This window comes from Macrobrachium nipponense, chromosome 16 (genome assembly GCF_015104395.2).
Source record: "Macrobrachium nipponense isolate FS-2020 chromosome 16, ASM1510439v2, whole genome shotgun sequence".
In the NCBI taxonomy this organism is placed as follows: Eukaryota; Metazoa; Arthropoda; class Malacostraca; order Decapoda; family Palaemonidae; genus Macrobrachium; species Macrobrachium nipponense.
The window spans coordinates 7,906,812-7,926,811 of NC_087209.1; the positions used below are offsets into that span (position 1 = coordinate 7,906,812).

Sequence of the window (20,000 nt, forward strand, 5' to 3'; positions counted from 1 at the left end):
TTCAGTTTGAAAGTGGATTGAAGAAAAGTTCATCTGTAGTCACTTAGTAACCAGACGCAACCATATTGTCAAGAATACCTGGAATGATTTCCGGTATCTCGTTCCCCAGTCGGTGGGACTGTAGGCATTATTACTTAAGGTTCTTTGCAGCGTCCCTTCGACCCCTAGCTGCAACCTCTTCGTTCCTTTTACCGTACCTCCTTTCAGATTCTCTTTCTTCCATCGTACTTTCCACCCTCTGAGGTCTTTCAGGTGTTTACTTTTTATTTTTTTTTATATTATCGTCATCAGCGACTACGTCAGAACTTGAGCGTTCGAGTAAAGTCCAAACTACAGCAATGCGCGGCGTGAATATGTCCTAAAAACGTGTTGGCAATTTATCGCCCACGCATCACAAACATGTTAAAAACAAACGACTGTCATTGGAGAATGACCCTTTGGAAGATGCTGGTCGTCTACTCGTATTCAGCATGTTTGCGATGTGTATGCTATAAGTTGCAGACGTGTGTTTTCGACTTGCATCACTGCCAGTGTGGAGATGCTGGTCGTCTACTCGTATTCATCATGTTTGCGACGTGTATGCGATAAGTTGCAGACGTGTGTTTTCGACTTGCATCACTGCCAGTGTGGAGATGCTGGTCGTCTACTCGTATTCATCATGTTTGCGACGTGTATGCGATAAGTCGCTGACATGTGTTTTCGACTTGCATCACTGCCAGTGTGGAGATGCTGGTCGTCTACTCGTATTCAACATGTTTGCGACGTGCATGCTATAAGTTGCAGACGCGTGTTTTCGACTTGTATCACTGCCAGTGTGGAGACGCACCGTTATGCAGCCGCGTAGCTGAGTCTGATCAAGTTAAATAGGACGACTCATTAGAATTTCCGTTGTCTGGGCGACTGAGGCAAATGGGGCTTCTTCTGAATTCAGTTTCAGCTGCTTGGAGACGTGATTCCACATAGCATTCGGACGTTGACCGTTGCACATGCACGAAGGAATATTCCATGAGCAAGCCCCCCTCGCCCCCCCCCCCTTTTTTTTTAGGAAGAAGTACATGTGTACTTAGCCTACTAGTTTGATTAATGTTTGAGTACATCTGTCCTTGCGAGAGTACATTAATGTATAGGGTTATACCTCTGCTTGAATATTTTGGGATTATATCTCTACTTGAATCAATCAGGATCATTATAATGACTGGAATAATGTGGGATTGTAACCGTACGTTATTATAACAACTGGAATAATGTAGGATTGTAACCCTATGTTATTATAACAACTGGAATAATGTAGGATTGTAACCCTACGTTATTATAACAGCTGGAATAATGTAGGATTGTAACCCTACATTATTATAACAATTGCTGGAATAATGTAGGATTGTAACCCTACTTGAATAATTAAGGATTATATCTGTTTTCATGTTATTTATAAACCATTTCACAATGGCCTTTTATTTTATTTTATTAATTTTTTGGTTCATACGTTATTATAACAGCTGGAATAATGTAGGATTGGAACCCTACTTGAATAATTGAAGATTATGCATCTGTTTTCATATGTTATTTATAAACCATTTCACAATGGCTTTTTTATTTTATTTTTTTTTTTAATTATTTTTTTGGTGCATCTGTATTAGCAATTTCGTTCGTAATCTTTCACATGGGTGTATTTTTTCGGGTGCATCTGCACTCGCCCGGCGAAAATTCACCTCGATGTAGTAGGATGTTGGTAGATAGAGGAGGATGTGTGTATTGGTAGAGGTTGTGCGTGTGTATGTTTGTTTTAATCACGAAATAACAGGAAGTACTTACTCTAGATCGCACTGGACCCGTTGTAGCTCTTTGGTGTGTTTGGCCAAGCTGGGCGCGACGGTGACCAGTGCAACGGCACTGAACTTTATCTTATCAATCAATTGATAGCGCTGGATGCCACGATTTGAAGCCTGTGTTGATCCTGCATATTTCCCCCCCTTCAGGTCACGAGGGGTTCAGGGACGTTTGAAGGGTCAGGTGAGGTCATTCTTTCTGGGACATTGTTGACTGAGGGTATATATATATATAACTGTACTGGGTAGAGGTGTTCGAAGCGTCTGTTTCGTGAGCAAATGTTTCCGAAAAATTATTATTTTGCGCTCATATGTATGATGACATTGTTCCCGTACATTTACACGTGCATGTGTGTGAGTGTACGTGCGTGCGTGCGTGGCCTGGCCGTGTCCATTTCGCTCTTACATAACCTCAGGAGCGATGAGGCTGCTGGGCACAGGAAAGAAGTGATTAATGCCCGTCAGCCGAGGCGTGGGAGGGCCTGCAGGTGCCCGACATTCAGCCCCCATCGTACGATTGTCCTCAGTCTGTGCCAGAAGGCCCACCTGAGGTCATCTGTTTGGTGGGACACGCAGGGACAGAGAGATACCACAGCGAGAAAGAAAGAGGGACGCTCTTCTCGTTGTTGTCCATTTGGGATCTGCATTCGTCCGCCCGACAACGTCGATCGAATCTCACGATTTCTCGGTGTTGTGCCCATTTGGAAGACTGACCTTCGCCTCAGCAGGATAATATGACCAGTACATGACACTTCTTCACAGGCCTATGGACAAACATCTCTCCGTGATTTGCGCTTGAGGCCAACTTACTGTTTTTTTATTTTTTTTTCGTCTCCGAAGGAGGAGAACATCGCCAAGGATGTGACGGCTTGAGAAGAAGAAGGACCTCGAAGACTTGTTTGTTCAGATGCGTTTTACGAGATCTTGTAGTAGTAGTAGAGGACCCTTCTCGCTTAGCCTTCGTCGGACGGTTGATCAAGGGCGCGCTTCCTGACCTTCGCTGCTTCTAAATTGATCTTTTAAAAAAAAATTTAAAGGTTTGTGTTAGGGGATTTTGCCAGTGCGGGATAATCTGAAGTGTGGTTCGTAGTTTAAACAAAGGAAGACTTAATCAGTACAGTTTGAAAATTGTCAAAGAGGGACTTTGCTTTTCTGTTTGCTGTTGCTGCGAGAAAAACGAAAGACGTTGTTAATAGACACCCCCCCAAAAAAAGGACTTAGTTGATAATAAGAGAGAGAAAAAGACCATATTCTGATAGATGAAGTAAAAAAAAAAGATTGTTGTATCATATTCAAAGTAGTTCATTTTTAAATCATAGAAGAAGTGTTAATAAAATAGATAACCTTTTTGACAATAGGAAAAAAAAAATCATCCCTTGTTTTGTTTTGATAGAAAGGTCAATCCTTGGTCGTCTGATACATGGAGAATTTCCTTTCCTCCGGCCACAGGAAAAGGAACAACAAGACTATCCTTTGCAATCTGAAGGCAGAGAACGAGCGTCTTCTCTACTTCTTCCCCGGACGTTGTTGTAACTACCTGAAGGTGACCTTTGTAGGACCTTGTGTTCCTCGTCAGCAGTGAGTTCCCTCTTTCGCGTGTCGTCGCATCCTTAGCCGAGATCAGAAGTCTTCGAAGTTATGTCATTGTAAGTGACCTCTTGGTCGAACGGCCTTGTTGAGCGGCTTCGAGGTACCCCCGACGAAGGACGCGGAACGGACATCCTATACGAAGAGAGCGCCTCGCCAAAGGACCTCTATACTTCGTCGTTCAGTCCAATAGGTCCTCGTCTGCCGTATAGTGACTGGCTCGCTGTTGCCCCGTCAGGACAGACAGCAGAGGAAGAGGCAAGCTCTCTCTCTCTCTCTTTCTGTCTCTCTCCGTCAGAAGTGCCGAGGAGCTTTGCTGCTGACGAAGGCCAGGAAGGTTCTTGATTGGATAACCACGCGTCTTAACTTGGATAATCAACGTGGGTCTTGCCCGTTCCTGCATGTAGGTGAAGTAACTTTATTTATTTATTTATTTTATTTATTTATATATTTATTTTTGAAGATTGAAGTATGTAACAATAGGTAAGACAGTATCATGGAAGGTGAAGTAAGCTTTTTTACTTGTTTTATTTATTTATTTATTTATTTGTTGAAGATTAAAGTATGTAACAATAGGCAAAACAGTATTATGGTAGGTGATGTAACTTTTTTTTACTTATTTTATTTATTTATAGATTTGTTTATTTTTTGAGACTAAAGTATGTAGCAATAGACAGTATTATAGCAGGTGAAGTAACTTAAGAATTTATTTATTTTTATTTTTTTAAAGATTGAAATACGTAACAATAGACAGTTTTAATCTTAGGCGAAGTAACTGATTTTTTTTTTCTTAAAAGACTGAAATACGCAACAGTAGAGAAAACAGTATTGATCGTAGGTAAAGTGCCTTTCTTATGTTTAAGGATTGAAATACGTTACAATATTTAGAACACTTCTTTTTAAAGATTAGAATGCGTAACAATATTCAAAACTCTTCTTTTTAAAGATTAGAATGCGTAACAATATTCAAAACACTGGTTTTTGAAGATTAGAATACGTAACAATATTTAAAACAGTATTAATCAAAAGAAGTTATACTAACTAAAGGTTGAAGTTGTATTTCGTGAAGATTGAAGCATTTCTTATTAATGTGGGGTTAGGGGGGTGACGGTGGATGGGGGTGGGGGTGGGGGGGGTTGCGTGGTGTTTCCAACATTGATGTATAGCGCCACTGACATTTCTGGTGTTAAAAGACTGCATATAGGTGAAGTATTTTTTTCAAACTGAAATACGCAACAATACTTAAGACACTGTTAATGTTGTGGAATAATACTGATTAAAGGTTGTAGTTGTATTGATGATGTACAGTCATTGAAATTTCATTTTAGACAAAAATGAAATAGCCATTGACAACACTGCATTGATGGTAAAAAGCAATTCTGTGTTGTGGTTAATTCAAGAAGAAAATACTGTTTAGTGAACAAAATTTTATTACTGCTAAAAATATTATATAGTCAGAACTGCACTGAGCGTGTTAGCCTCCTGTATATAGTGACTGAAGTGTAATTTCATCCCATTGAAGGGAATTGTTTTAAGAGAGTGTCTACTTCCTCTCTCTCTCTCTCTCTCTCTCTCTCTCTCTCTCTCTCTCTCTCTCTCTCTCTCTCTTTTTCAGTAAAACCTGCTCCTAGAGATAAGTGAACTCACGGTGTCTCCTCTTAGGATGGACTAACAAGTCTTTGAGATATCCTAATGCTTGTAACTCTCTCTCTCTCTCTCTCTCTCTCTCTCTCTCTCTCTCTCTGCTTATAAGCCTATGTTAAAATGATTAAACGCCATATATGATTTTGATCTGCAAAGTGGATTGGGACAAACAAATTTTTTTTTAAATGTGAAATTTGTGTTTACTTAAGTGTCCTTTTGGATGAAATAATAATGATAATAATAATAATAATAATAATAATAATAATAATAATAATAATAATAATAATAATAATAATAATAAAAGTATATGTACATATATTTGAAAATAAATCTATGAGTATTTTTAATAATAATAATAACAATAATAATAACAATAATAATAATAATAATAATAATAATAATAATAATAATAATAGATAGATAGTATGGAAGGTTACCAGGTAGAATGATAAACTATTTATTCTTCGGAGTCGATTAGGATGTCGTTTGCCGAATTTACTTTCCGAGCGAATATAAATTTATTGTAAAGGTACATTACGCGCGCAAGTTTGCCGCGCGAATTTTTATTTTTTTATTTTTTTTTTATTTTAAAGAAGAGTTTCAGCGGGCGAATTCTTTTAAGTCGTTGACGAAATAACATTCAAGAAGTAAAATCGCTTTTTGTTTCACTTTTTTTTTTAAGAGGAGATATTTAAAAAGACAGAAGATATTTGTTAAAGTTAGCGGCGAAAAGATTGGGTACTTGCATTCTGTGTACCGTCGTTGAGCATCGTGCTTGGAATAAGTCCGATTGTAATTCAGTGGCATTTACACCGATTATGACGGTTTATTTGGGCTAATTAATTCTCTCTCTCTCTCTCTCTCTCTCTCTCTCTCCTCTCTCTCTCTCTCTATATATATATATATATATATATATATATATATATATATATATATATATATATATATATATATATATATATATATATATATAATATTATATATATATATATATAGAGGGAGAGAGAGAGAGAATTATAGATTATGCAATGTTGTATATAATATATATATATACTATATATATATATATTATATATATATATATTCTCTCTTTTTCTCACTGTTCTTTCTTTCATATCCTTTTTTCTCATCCTCTGTCTCTTTTCTTCCTTCCTCCTCTTTCTCTCTCCCTCTCTCTCTCTTCTCTTCTCTTCTCTTCCTTCTCTCTTATCTCTCTCTCTTTTCTCTCTCTTTCCTCTTCTTTCCTCTCTCTCTCTCTCCTTCTTCTTTCTTTCTTCCTCTCCCACGCCCCCAACGCCTCTCGTGGCTACAGTACAGTACCTCATTCACGTTTCTTGGGCAATGTCATAGATTATGGAAAGCGAATAATTCAGGAGGGCCTTTCGCGTGATTTACAGCGCACATCATCAGCATGAATTACCCACAATTCTCTATGCGTCTTTGGCACTTAATCGAGTGGCCCCCGGGGGGTTTTGGGGGCGGGGGGTGGGGGGGGGAAATAGTGTCAAATATAATTGCTTGGGGAGTTATGAGTAGCTTCGTTTATGCCTTGTCAGTCCGGGTCCGTTGCTTCGCATCGTCTCTTAGAAGTTGTTTTTCCTAATGGAGTGGTTATTGACAGCCTGATTTTGATGCGTTGATTGGTTCATGTCTGTTGAGTCACGTATTGGCGTAGCATGTCGAGAGGTTTCGACCTCATTTTTTTTTTTTTTTTTTTTTTTTTTGGTCTATTGATTTGAATGGGATTGTTTCCTCTCTCTCTCTCTCTCTCTCTCTCTCTCTCTCTCTCTCTCCTCTCTCTCTCTCTTTCTCTCCTCACCTCCATATCTATCTCTCTCTCCCTTCCGTATCTTTCTCTCCTCACCTCCCCCTCTCTCTTCTCCTTCCTTATTTCGCTCTCTCTCTCCTCTCTCTCTCTCTCTCTCTCCTCACCTCCTTACCTCTCTTTCTTCCTGTCTTATCCTTATCTTTCCCTTCCTCCATCATCTCTCTCTTTCGTTGTCTTTCCACTTCATTCCCTTACCTCTCTCTCTCTCTCTCTCTCTCTCTCCTCTCTCTCTCTCTCTATATATATATATATATATACTATATATATATATATTTATATTTATATATATACATATGAAGATAAGAGACCCATAAAAACCATTTACCCTTTATCTTCATATTATACTGTTGTATTACAGTTAAAGACATTATATATATATATATATATATATATATATATATATATATATATATATATATATATATACAGGGTGTCCATAAACTCCCAGTACCATTACAAGTATTTATAGCTTGTAATGGTACTGGAACTTTATGGACACCCTGTATAATTGTACGACGTGTAATCCTCTCTCTGTTATCTTTACCTATTTTCCTCTCCTCTCTCTCTCTTCTCTCTCTCTCTCTCGTCTCTCTCGTGGGATAACGCGTAGAAACTGTGAACTGGATTCAGCCGACCTGATCAGGCCTTCATGTCAAACCAGTACTTTTTAAATTAAATTCTCATGGTCTCCTCCTTTCAGGAATATTTGAATAATATGTTTGTCAATGAGGCCATTTTGACGTTACTTAAGTAGAGAGACTTATTGGCGCAGGTATCTGACCTCTCTCTCTCTCTCTCTCTCTCTCTCTCTCTCTCTCTCTCACTCTCTCACTTCAATGCTGGTGGGTTTTCCGTCTCTTCGCTGTTAAGTAGAAAAATATTCAACTTAATTTTAATGTTTATTTATTATTTTTTATGATATATAGACACATATATGATATATTTATATATATATGTTTATGTATTGTGTATTATATATATGGTTTAAATTATGGTTTATTATATATAATAAACCATAATTTAAAAAAAGGCATAGCACTAATGATAACGAAATACAAACTTCGTCTCCACTACTGCAACGGAAACATCCATTTTCTATATGACGAAAGAAAACGTACCTGGGTCCAAGATTCGTCCCCCTAACCATATCAGTCCCCCCTCTACCACCACCCATTCCACCTTTCCCGCAAACTAGACCAATGTCAGCTAATTGGAAAGAGATTCGAGAACTTGAAGAAGAAGAAGAAGAACTTGAAGAAGAAGAAAAAGAAGCAGAAGAAGAGGAAGAAAGAAGAAATCGTTGTTTGCTATAGAGGCAAGATGACTGACTGTGTTGCTAAAGTACTTGTATAATATTTGCTCACGTGTTCGCATGGAGGAAGCAGTAGCGGGAGGAATTTGGGTCAAGAAAATGATGATGATGATGATGATGATGATGATGATGAGTATCCGTGTTTGCGTTGCCTCTTTTTCCCACAGTGGAATGTCAGGTTTTTAATTTTTTTTTTTTATAATTTATTCTGTTTTTTTCTTTAGTAGCTGGATTTGATTTGCATTGGCGGAGTGGGTTTGTTTGTTTGTTCGTACGTATGTGGTCTGTTTGTGAGGACTTATATATATATATATATATATATATATGTATATATATATATTATATATATATATATATATATATATATATATATATAATATATATAATGAACTTGAGAGATAACTAATCAAAATTTGTAACAAATTAAAATCACAGGTTTATATTCAAACGAAGTTATACTCAAGTACTTCATAAGACATTTATATCAACAACACAACGTCTTAGTGTATAAATATTAATGACATTGTTCGTGGTTATTCGACCTCACTACGAATGTCAGCGTTTTTATTTAAGTCCCGGATATAAAAGAAGCGTCACCATTCGTTTTCTTTAATTGACTTCCACTTGAAGAAAATGGGAAGGAGTGCCTCAAGACTATTCTCTCTCTCTCTCTCTCTCTCTCTCTCTCTCTCTCTCATTTAATTTATATTGTTTCCTGCAGTTAAATTACGTGGAGAAAGTATAAATGGACTTTTCCTCTTTCAATTTAACTTCAGTTGAGGTATCGTAAATCACGTCGTCTGCGATAGTCTGCGATAGATTACGATACCTGACTATTATTGCTTTCTCTCTTTTTGACAATTTTCTAAATTTTTTTTACTTTTATCTTTTTCCGACTTTTCGGTAAATTATTTCTTATCGAAAATGTTAGAAAGTCTTTTATATTTATATTTATATTTATATTTACTATATTATATTTATATTTATATTTAAATTTATATATTTTAAGTAAACAAAAATGCATTTGTATTCGACGAAGGAATTTGCTATCAGTTTATGATTTACGTGAATGTAATAATTTGCTCGCATTTTTATCTATTTATATATTTATTTTATTTATTTTTTTCCTTTCTTGTATATGATCTCTTCTGTTTGTATTTACCATTAATTTCTGTAACTTCTTTCGAATGAAGACCGTAATATCCTTTGGAAGTTTGAATTTCAATAATAATAATAATAATAATAATAATAATAATAATAATAATAATAATAATAATAATAATAATAATAATATGTAATTTTATGTTTATTCACTCGCAAAATTAATCGACGAACGTAAAATATATCTTCTAGTTACGCAAAGATTGAGAAGATATCGAAAAAACAATTTTAATAAATTTTATTGTGCGTTTAAGCGTTTTTGTGATTGGGTAGACTACGAATGAATATGCGCGCAAGCAAGCAAGCAAGCATCCATACGCTACACTTGAGTGATCAAATAAAGTTATTTGACTGAAGGGTAAATATTTATGAAGTTACGGAAAGTGAAGATTCAGGTGGAAAGTGAAATACCTACATTTCCCATCACAGTAAACCCTCCACTCCACTCTACTCCCCTCCCAGTACCACTGCTATACCACTTCTTTACCACTACGCTATAATACACCATCGTTGATCCGGATCATTGATCATTTTCTTCGGTTATCACTTCTCTTTTTTCAGCTTTTGAGATTCGGTGACTCTCTCTCTCTCTCTCTCTCTCTCTCTCTCTTCTCTCTCTCTCTCTCGTTTAATATTAAATTCACTGGACTTTGGAAAAGAATTTTGAATTTAGACGAATAATTTTGATAAAATGTCGAATTATATAAATTATATATTAAGGTGAATAATATATAATGCCGCTGTTCGAGCGCAGGATAATAATGACAGTGATATGATGATGACGGGGATGTAATGATGGAGTTATGATGACGGGCATGGCATAAGATGATGATGAGGGCAATGACGTGATATGATGACAGTGATGTGATGAGGGTACTGTCACGAGACAATGACTGTGGTATGATGACGGTAATGTCATGAGATAATGACAGTGATATGGTGACGTACTGTCATGAGATAATGACTGGTATGATGACGGTACTGTCTTGAGATAATGACTGGTATGATGACGGTAATGTCATGAGATAATGACTGGTATGATGACGGTAATGTCATGAGATAATGACAGTGATATGATGACGGTAATGTCAGGAGATAATGACTGTGATATGATGATGGTACTGTCATGAGACAATGACAGTGATATGATGACGGTAATGTCAGGAGATAATGACTGTGATATGATGATGGTAATGTCATGAGATAATGACTGATATGATGACGGTAATGTCATGAAATAACCAACGCACTTCGTACCGCCAAGTTCGAATGTCTGTCTGTCGGCCTGTTTGATATTCATCTCCCAAGAGAGAGAGAGAGAGAGAGAGAGAGAGAGAGAGAGAGAGAGAGAGAGAGAGAGAGATTCCCCGCCGTCATGTGATTTTCTCTCGCGAGTCGTCCTTGGCTTACATAATATTAAGGCAATGATGGGGTTGGAGGCTTTCTCTCTCTCTCTCTCTCTCTCTCTCTCTCTCTCTCTCTCTCTCTCTCTCTCTCTCCTGAGGATTATTGATGTAATTACCTTAAATAATGTACCGGGTGTTACGTAATAATTTTTAATATTTTTCCGGTTATATTGAAGGATTATGTCAAAACGTATTATTATTAATTATTATTATTATTATTATATTATTATTATTATTATTATTATTATTATTATTATTATTATTATTATTATTATTTATTTTTTTTTTTTTTTTTTGCTCTATCACAGTCCTCCAATTCGACTGGGTGGTATTTATAGTGTGGGGTTCCGGGTTGCATCCTGCTCCTTAGGAGTCCATCACTTTTCTTACTATGTGTGCCGTTTCTAGGTCACACTCTTCTGCATGAGTCCTGGAGCTACTTCAGCCTCTAGTTTTTCTAGATTCCTTTTCAGATCTTGGGATCGTGCCTAGTGCTCCTATGATTATGGGTATGATTTCCACTGGCATATCCCATATCCTTCTTATTTTCTATTTTCAGATCTTGATACTTATCCATTTTTTCCCTCTCTTTCTCTTCAACTCTGGTGTCCCATGGTATTGCGACATCAATGAGTGATACTTTCTTCTTGACTTTGTCAATCAATGTCACGTCTGGTCTGTTTGCACGTATCACCCTATCCGTTCTGATACCATAGTCCCGAGGATCTTTGCCTGATCGTTTTCTATCACTCCTTCAGGTTGGTGCTCGCTACCACTTATTACTGTGAAGGTAGCTTGATGGTTTCTTGCACAGCGGCTCCAGTGGAGGGCTTTTGCCACTGAATCATGCCTCTTTTGTACTGGTTCTGTGCAAGTGCCGGGCATTCACTTGCTATGTGGTTTATGGTTTCATTTTTCGTATTGCACTTCCTACATATGGGAGAGATGTTATTTCCGTCTATCGTACTTTGAACATATCTGGTTGTTCTTAGGGCCTGATCTTGTGCCCGCTGTTATCATTCCTTCAGTTTCCTTCTTTAGCTCTCCCCTCTGTAGCCATTGCCAATTGTCATCGCTGGCTAGTTCTTTAGTCTGTCTCATGTATTGTCCGTGCATTGGTTTGTTGTGCCAGTCCTCTGTTCTTTCTGTCTTTCTCCTGTCTCTGTATATTTACTGGGTCTTCGTCTACTTTTATTAGTCCTTCTTCCCATGCACTCTTTAGCCACTCGTCTTCACTGGTTTTCAGATATTGCCCCAGTGCTCTGTTTTCGATGTTGACGCAGTCCTCTATACTTAGTAGTCCTCTCCCTCCTTCCTTTCGTGTTATGTATAGTCTGTCCGTATTTGCTCTTGGGTGTAGTGCTTTGTGTATTATTATTATTATTATTATTATTATTATTATTGAATATAATGGCAGCATTTATATTCAATAAAACATGTTTGAAGGATGGTCTGTTTCTAGAATATTATTATTATTATTATTGTATTTGAAGGTAGGAGACCCTCTCTCACATGTTTTGTTAAAGATGATGGCAGCATCAGTGGAATTGATTTTATATATGGTCTTTCAATTCTTCTTATTATTCTCTTCTCATCAGGGCTGATATTTGCTAATAGCTGGCCGATGTTCATATCTCGATGAAAGAAATGTTTTCTAAAAATAATAATTTATGATATGATAACAAAAGTGGTTAACAAATCTTAGTCTAAGGGTGTAACGGAATTCCAACGTTTCCAACCGTATCAATCGGTTCATTTTCAAGGAAAGGTGAGCTTGAACTGATTGAAATGGGGTCGTTCGGCGGTATTTATTGTGCCCAGGTGCTCTGTCTGATGGGCGCTGCATTTTCATTGGCTGAACAGAGGATTAAGTCCCTGAGTCAAGCCGTCTTGCAGAGGTGGTAAGCTCGCACTGCTCTTCTCGTGCGGACGCTGGAGACTGGGGAGCGTTAGTGGCTTGGGAAGGTCATTGCCGATAGACGGGGGCACCTGATTGGTTTTTCATTATTTTACATTTACTGGTTATATTAAATTATTATTATTATTTTTTTTTGCTCTATCACAGTCCTCTGGAATAATAATAATCATAATAAAATATTATTATTAATATTTTTATATAATAATAGTAATAATAATAATTATTATTATTATTATTATTATTATTATTATTATTATTATTTTATTATTATTATTATTATTGGTTCTGTTAAGAAGAAGGTCTACTTTCTTCATATGATGATGATAATAATAATAATAATAATAAATATAATAATAATAAATATATAATAATAAATAAAAACTATGTAATCAATAATAAAAAATAATATTTAATAATAATAATAAATAATAATAATAATAAAAATACTATGTAGTATAAAAATTACTATTAATCATTAACAATTTTATTATTATGAATTATTATTATTATTATTGATCCAGATGAAGTACACCCACTTTCTACACGATACTACAAAAAAAAAAAAAAAAACGAGTAGAATGAACTAACACACACACACACACACACACACACACACACACACACACACACACACACACACACTTCTTTGTAGACTGCGGTCAAGCGCTTTCCCTTTCACCACGAGTCGGCTCGGCTGAAAACGAAAGTTTTATCTTGATTGGCTCTGGATGTCGGCGGTGTCTTTGTTATGAAGTTTTTTTTTTTTTTTTTTTTTCTTTTCGACAGGTGATGGAAATGTGACTGAATTCTTTTTTTGGGGGGGTTATTTGTTTTTCTTTTTTATATACTCGCTGGTTTTGAATTTTTTTTTAGGTTATTTATGCTATTATTATTATTATTATTATTTTATTATATTATTATTATATTATTATTATATTATATTATTATTATATTATTATTCTATTGAAACAAAATGGTCAGGATGCTGCGAATTAATCTTATATATTATCTTTTTCTATTTTTCTTATTATACTCGCTTTTCTCGCTGAGCCAGAAAAGCGAATAATAAGAAAAATAGAAAAGATAATATATAAGATTAATTCGCTGAATTCTGCCATTTTATTCATTGGAATTTGTTTAAAAGCGGGTCTTCTTCCAAAATATTATTATTATTATTATTATTATTATTATTATTATTATTATTATTATTATTATTATTATTATTATTTATTGTACTTAGGAAGCAGACCCTCTCTCAAGCATACGTTATTAAAAGCTGGGTCAAGATCAGTGTATATATTTAAATTTTGTCTGTTTATAGATAAACTATATCATAGTCATCAAAGTCATTCTCTCTCTCTCTCTCTCTCTCTCTCTCTCTCTCTCTCTCTCCTCTCTCTCTCTCTTTCCATAGGCGCCCTACTAGCCTGTTTAAACATAGTACCGAAAAAGCCGCTATTCGAAAAATAGAGAAGAATCTGAAGTAGCCATTACTTTTGATAAATTATTATTATTATTATTATTATTATTATTATTATTATTATTGGAGTAATACATCCACATTGATGCAAATGTACAGATTATACTTAGATATGTTTGTACAGTTAGGCAACGTAACTGTGGATTTGTTTGTATATTATTATTATTATTATTATTATTATTATTATTATTATTATTATTATTATTATTATTATTATTAATTTGAAGATGGGGTAGATGCAATATTCACAAGAACATAGTCGTTTATGCAAATGCGCAAATATATTATGTGTATATATACCATACTACCTGTTTTTCCCCATTTATAAAAAGTGCGGTTGCTATCCCTCCCCATGGCTGTTTTCTTTGACCCTAGTTGGCCGTTGGTACCACTGATGATTCTACTTTAGGGGAAGTCCAATGCCCCCCTCTCCCCCTTCCCCCCTCCCACATTCCCCCAGCCAGTAAAGGTTCCCCGCCCTTAGGCGCAAACAAGATTATTTACAGATAAATGTATCCTTCGTACGTTCGAATTGAATATAGAATTTAGGCCAAAGGCCAAGCGCTGGGACCTATGAGGTCATTCAGAGCTGAGACGGAAATTGACAGTAAAAGGTTTGAAAGGCGTGGCAGAAAGAAAACTTCAAAGCAGTTACTCAATGGATCAACTGTGAAGAAAGGATGGAAAGTAAGATGGAAGAAAGAGAATATGAAAGGAGGTAGAGTAAAAGTAATGAAAGGGGTTGCAGCTAGCGGCCTAAGGAAGGCACGCAGCAAAAAAAACCTTAAGTAATGCCTACAGTGCACTGCATGAGGTGCACTGGCGGCACTACCTTCCTACGGGGATACAGTTATTGTGATTTCTTTTTCAAATTCGCTCCGTAATTCTGGTTTGCCTTGGGCTATCATGAACCCGAGGACGGAATACGGATGTACCTTTTTCTTACGTTATTTTTTTTTAGTAACGTTACAAGAATTAGGATGTCTCAAAGACTCATTAGTCTATCCTAAGAGGAGACATCGTGTGCTCACTTATCTGTAGGGGCAGGTTCTACTATGCATTCACAGCGAACTCCTAATGATTTTGTCTATCTTTCTTTCAAATTCTTCCACACTGTTGCTTATTTACAACTTCTGGTGGGAGTTTATTCCACGTGTCACATATCTTGTATATGAAGAAGTTCCCACAATGGGATGTGTTGTATCTCTTCAGTTCTAGTTTCCATCCATTATTTCTTTTCTGGTTTTCGTTTAACGCAAATGTAAAAGATGTGATAATATTATTCGAAGGGAAATATGTTTAATAACCCCCTTTTTTATATATTAACTCGTCGTCTGTTTACAGGTTGTAATACATTTTGCCGTCAGAAAGGCAAGATTATATTTATAAGTATTGTGAAGCAACCTCATTTAATATTGATGAACTGTATCCTGTTAAGCCAAACTCTTGGGCACTTTTCGGCCAATCGGCACTTAACAAGAGTGAGTTGGAGTGGTTGGACAGCAAGGTAAATTAAGGCAGAAAATCAAGATAAATCGCGAATATTTTAAAGGTGGAACTGAGAAAAAAAAACCAGATTTGCACTAGGAAATAATAGATAGAGAGGTTGGACAGCAATTCTGAAGAAAGGGAGAGGGAACGGAGGTTAAATTAAAAGACTAAAAAGTGGGTTCATCCCTTGAGTAATGCCTACAGTGGGCCACGCGAGGTGCACAGATGGCACTACCCTCCCCTACAGGCAATTTCATTTAATGTAGATGTTATTAGTTTGAATAGAGGAAATAGAAAAAAACAGAGTTAAGAAGAGTAATAGAGGGAATGAGAGAAAAAGGAATAAAGGGTAAGGAAGATAAATTGAACTTAATACCGAGTGAAATAATCGACCCACTTAACGAATAAAGCTGTATCACGGTGGGAAAACGGAAGTAGAGAGAAAATTCCTTATTACTAGCATTTATAGTTGTTAAGGGTAGGCTCCACTTTGGGGGGTGCCGATCGTAAAAAAATATTTGCCAAAATACACTAATCAAGACAGGCTAATGAAATTTTCAGGCATTATTAGCACTATAATAATGCATATTCCCTGTGAGTTTTATCATTCTACAGGGAAAATTAATGATTTTATGAAAAAAAATGTGAAAAAACGGAAATTTCCGGCCCCTCATACTGAAGTTATTTGGTGATTGGTGAGAAACTACAGTCTTGAATAGAAATTCGGTCTGACAAAATGTTGGTATATCCACCTGGAAACATGCACAAAAAAAATTATCAAATAGAAACAGTAAATAAGCACGTAATAACAAAAAAAGAGCAACAACTTTGTAAGTTCAGCGAAAGCCCCGCCGAAATATCAGACTATAGCTAGAAGAAATATTCAGGAAAAATTAAAAATTCAAATCTCGATTTAGGACAAAACCTTTTGAGAGTTTGTAGTAATATGTCACTTGATAGCCTAAAACATCTAAAAATATATTATTTAGGACAATCAAAGAAAAAACCACCCCCACCTTTTTTTTTTTTTTTTTTTTTTTTTTTTTTTTTTTTTTTTTTGTTTTTTTTTTTTTTTTTTTTTTTGGAGGTGGATTTTCTTGACTGTCCTAAATAATATCATTTTTAGATGTTTTAGGCTATCAAGTGACATAATAACTACAAACTCTCAAAAGGTTTTGTCCCTAAATCGAGATTTGAATTTTTCCTGAATATTTCTTCCTAGCTATAGTCTGATTTTTGGCAGGCTTTCGCTGAACTTACGAAGTTGTTGCTCTTTTTTTTGTTATTACGTGCTTATTTACTGTTCTATTTTGATAATTTTTTTTGTGCATGTTCCAGGTGGATATACCACATTTTGTCAGACCGAATTTCTATTCAAGACTGTAGTTTCTCACCAATCACCAAATAACCTTCAGTATGAGGGGCCGGAAATTTCCGTTTTTTCACATTTTTTTCATAAAATCATAATTTTCCTTGTAGGATGATAAAAAAACTCACAGGGAATCATATTATAGTGCTAATAATGCCTGAAAATTTCATTAGCCTGTCTTGATAGTGTATTTTTTGGCAAATATTTTTTTACGATTGGCACCCCCCAAAGTGGAGCCTACCCTTAAGTGGTCTTTGTTACTTTTAATTTATATCGCTGCGGTAAATACAACGTAATGTGCTTTGATTAATGACATAATTACGCATTTATTTTTATAATGATAGCCTGCCGCGAATAATAATTATAATAAAAATAATGAAAAAAAAAGTTCGTTGGTTTACTACGACTCCACTTTTATTTGTTTTATGTGTGTATATATATTCATATATTTTATACTATATGCCTCAAGTAAAGGGTCGTGTAGACCGAAAGATTTAGGCAATTCTCGTCTTTTCATTTTCCTCCGTGGCATCACCTTTATTTATACATAGCATCACGTTTTATATATTTCGTGATCAAGTTATTCGTATAAATGTATGTGTATATGAATTTTTATCACATCACCGGGATTCATATACATGCATTAAGCTACAAGTGTCCTTTAATTTCCAATTCGCTCTACCTCGGAATTAATTAATCATATATGTTATGTAGTATGTATGAATTTTGATCACATCTCCGTGATTCATATAGACATGCATTAAGCTAGAAATGTCCTTTAATTTCCAATTCGCTCTACCTCGGAATTAATATACTTTTCATATATGTATGTATGTATGTATCCAATTCGCTCTACCTTGGAATTAATACACTTTCATATATGTATGTATGTATGTATGTATGTATGTATGTATGTATGTATGTATGTATGTATGTATAATTAGGTAACTGATTGCTGGCAACAGAATTATATTTCATGATTATGTAGCAGCACATATTAACTAACTTAAATTTATGTATGTATGGATGTATGTACATACATACGTCAACTTACGTTAGCTAAAATGTGCCGCTGAATAATCATAAAATATGATTTTGGTGTCATAATTGTTATCATAACCGGCGACTTCTGGTTGTGACACGTTAAAATCTTTGCTTTTAAACGCAGTATGTTATTTAAGTTGAATAATAATCATTTCTGGGTGCTTTTGGTTGTCAACGATTTCCTCATTAGCATACGTCATACTGGTTTTACCCAGATCTTTTTTTCAGTTGTACGCTCGAGATGCTCCGTGTCGAACTAATGGCGGTATTTTCCCTCCAACTCATTTATTCCTACTTTGTGGGAGTTTCACCTTGGCGAACAAGGTGCTCTGTAGGCGTCACTTAAGGTTCTTTGCAGCGTCCCTTCGGCCCCTAGCTGCAACCCCTTCCAATCCCTTTACTCTACCTCCGTTCTTATTCTCTTTCGTCCATCTTACTTTCTTTAACCCTCTCCCGACATAGTGTTTCATAGCGCAACTGCTTTGAGGGTTTCCTCCTGTTACACATTTCAAACCTTTTACTCTCTATTTCTCTTCCAGCGCTGAATGACCCCATAGGTCCCAGCGCTTGGCCTGAGTTATATATTCCATTCTATTGCACTAATTTATTTTCTGTTCTGTGGAAGTTTCAGCTTTGCAAGTTGATCTATATATGAGTGAGTGAAGATTTTGTATTTTGTTGTACTGAAGAGTGAAATTCACAGAGATTTGAGGCCAGATATTCAAATATGAGATAATTTTATCATGAAAGCTAAGGTAATTCTCGGTAGCCAAGAGTATATTTTGAAAGGAAAACCAAAAAACATTAATAAGTACAGTAGTTCTGTAATTAAATAGTAGTGCGTTGATATTTTTATTTGCCAAATCTTTCCCCAATAATTACCGTAGTTTTGTCATTAATTAGTAATTAGTTCATATTTTGGTCAGATCTGTAATTACCACTAAAGTATCACCAATGAAATTTGTCAGTTTTGGATGTCTTAATGGCTTTTTGTAGCCCAGACCAGAAGGAAGTTCAGATTGTGTAGCCTAGACCAGAAGGAAGTTCAGATTGTGTAGCCCAGACCAGAAGGAAGTGTAGATTGTGTAGCCCAGACCAGAAGGAAGTTCAGATTGTGTAGCCCAGACCAGAAAGAAGTGTAGATTGTGTAGCTCAGACCAGAAAGAAGTGTAGATTGTGTAGCTCAGACCAGAAAGAAGTGTAGATTGTGTAGCCCAGACCAGAAGGGAGTGTAGATTGTGTAGCCTAGACCAGAAGGAAGTGTAGATTGTGTAGCACAGACCAGAAAGAAGTGTAGATTGTGTAGCCCAGACCAGAAGGGGAGTGTGTTAGCTCAGACCAGAAAGAAGTTGTATATTGTGTAGCCCAGACAGACCAGAGGAAGTGTAGATTGTGTGCAAACCAGAAAGGAAGTGTAGATTGTGTAGCCCAGCCCAGAAGGGAGTGTAGATTGTGTAGCACAGACCAGAAGGAAGTGTAGATTGTGAGATTGTGTAGCCCAGCCCAGAAGGAAGTGTAGAATGTGTAGCTCAGACCAGGTGGAAGTTCAGATTGTGTAGCCCAGACCAGGAGGAAGTTCAGATTGTGTAGCCCAGACCAGAAGGAAGTTCAGATTGTGTACCCCAGACCAGAAGGAAGTGTAGATTGTGTAGCCCAGACCAGAAAGAAGTGTAGATTGTGTAGCCCAGACCAGAAGGAAGTTCAGATTGTGTAGCCCAGACCAGAAGGAAGTCTAGATAAGAGATTACTGTAGATTCCACTTGTAGGCCAAGTTCCATCAAAAGTATCTCAAGGACATAACAATTACCTGTTTTACGGAGAATTAATTTTAGTCTCCTTATGCTACATTCTAGGAAGAGGAAATGTTTAGGTTTTGCAGTAATTGATTGCAGAGGAAAAGAAAAGGCAGTTTATGGTTTTTTTGTGTCTTGGAT

At 36.0% G+C, this 20,000-nt stretch overlaps 1 protein-coding gene across 8 annotated transcripts in view; it reads left to right on the forward strand.

Moving 5' to 3' along the window:
* LOC135195565 (uncharacterized) overlaps positions 1-20,000 on the forward strand; it is a 332,933-nt gene that overhangs the window by 162,928 nt on the left and 150,005 nt on the right. For 5 of the 8 annotated variants that reach the window (XM_064221849.1, XM_064221850.1, XM_064221848.1 and 2 more), the window contains exon 1: positions 2,280-3,816. The exons of 1 other annotated variant lie outside the window; for it this stretch is intronic. The gene's annotated coding sequence lies outside the window, so the exon portion shown is untranslated. Of the gene's footprint in view, positions 1-2,279; positions 3,821-20,000 lie in introns of those variants that run through there. 2 more of the 8 variants (XM_064221845.1, XM_064221844.1) reach the window with 2 other exon arrangements.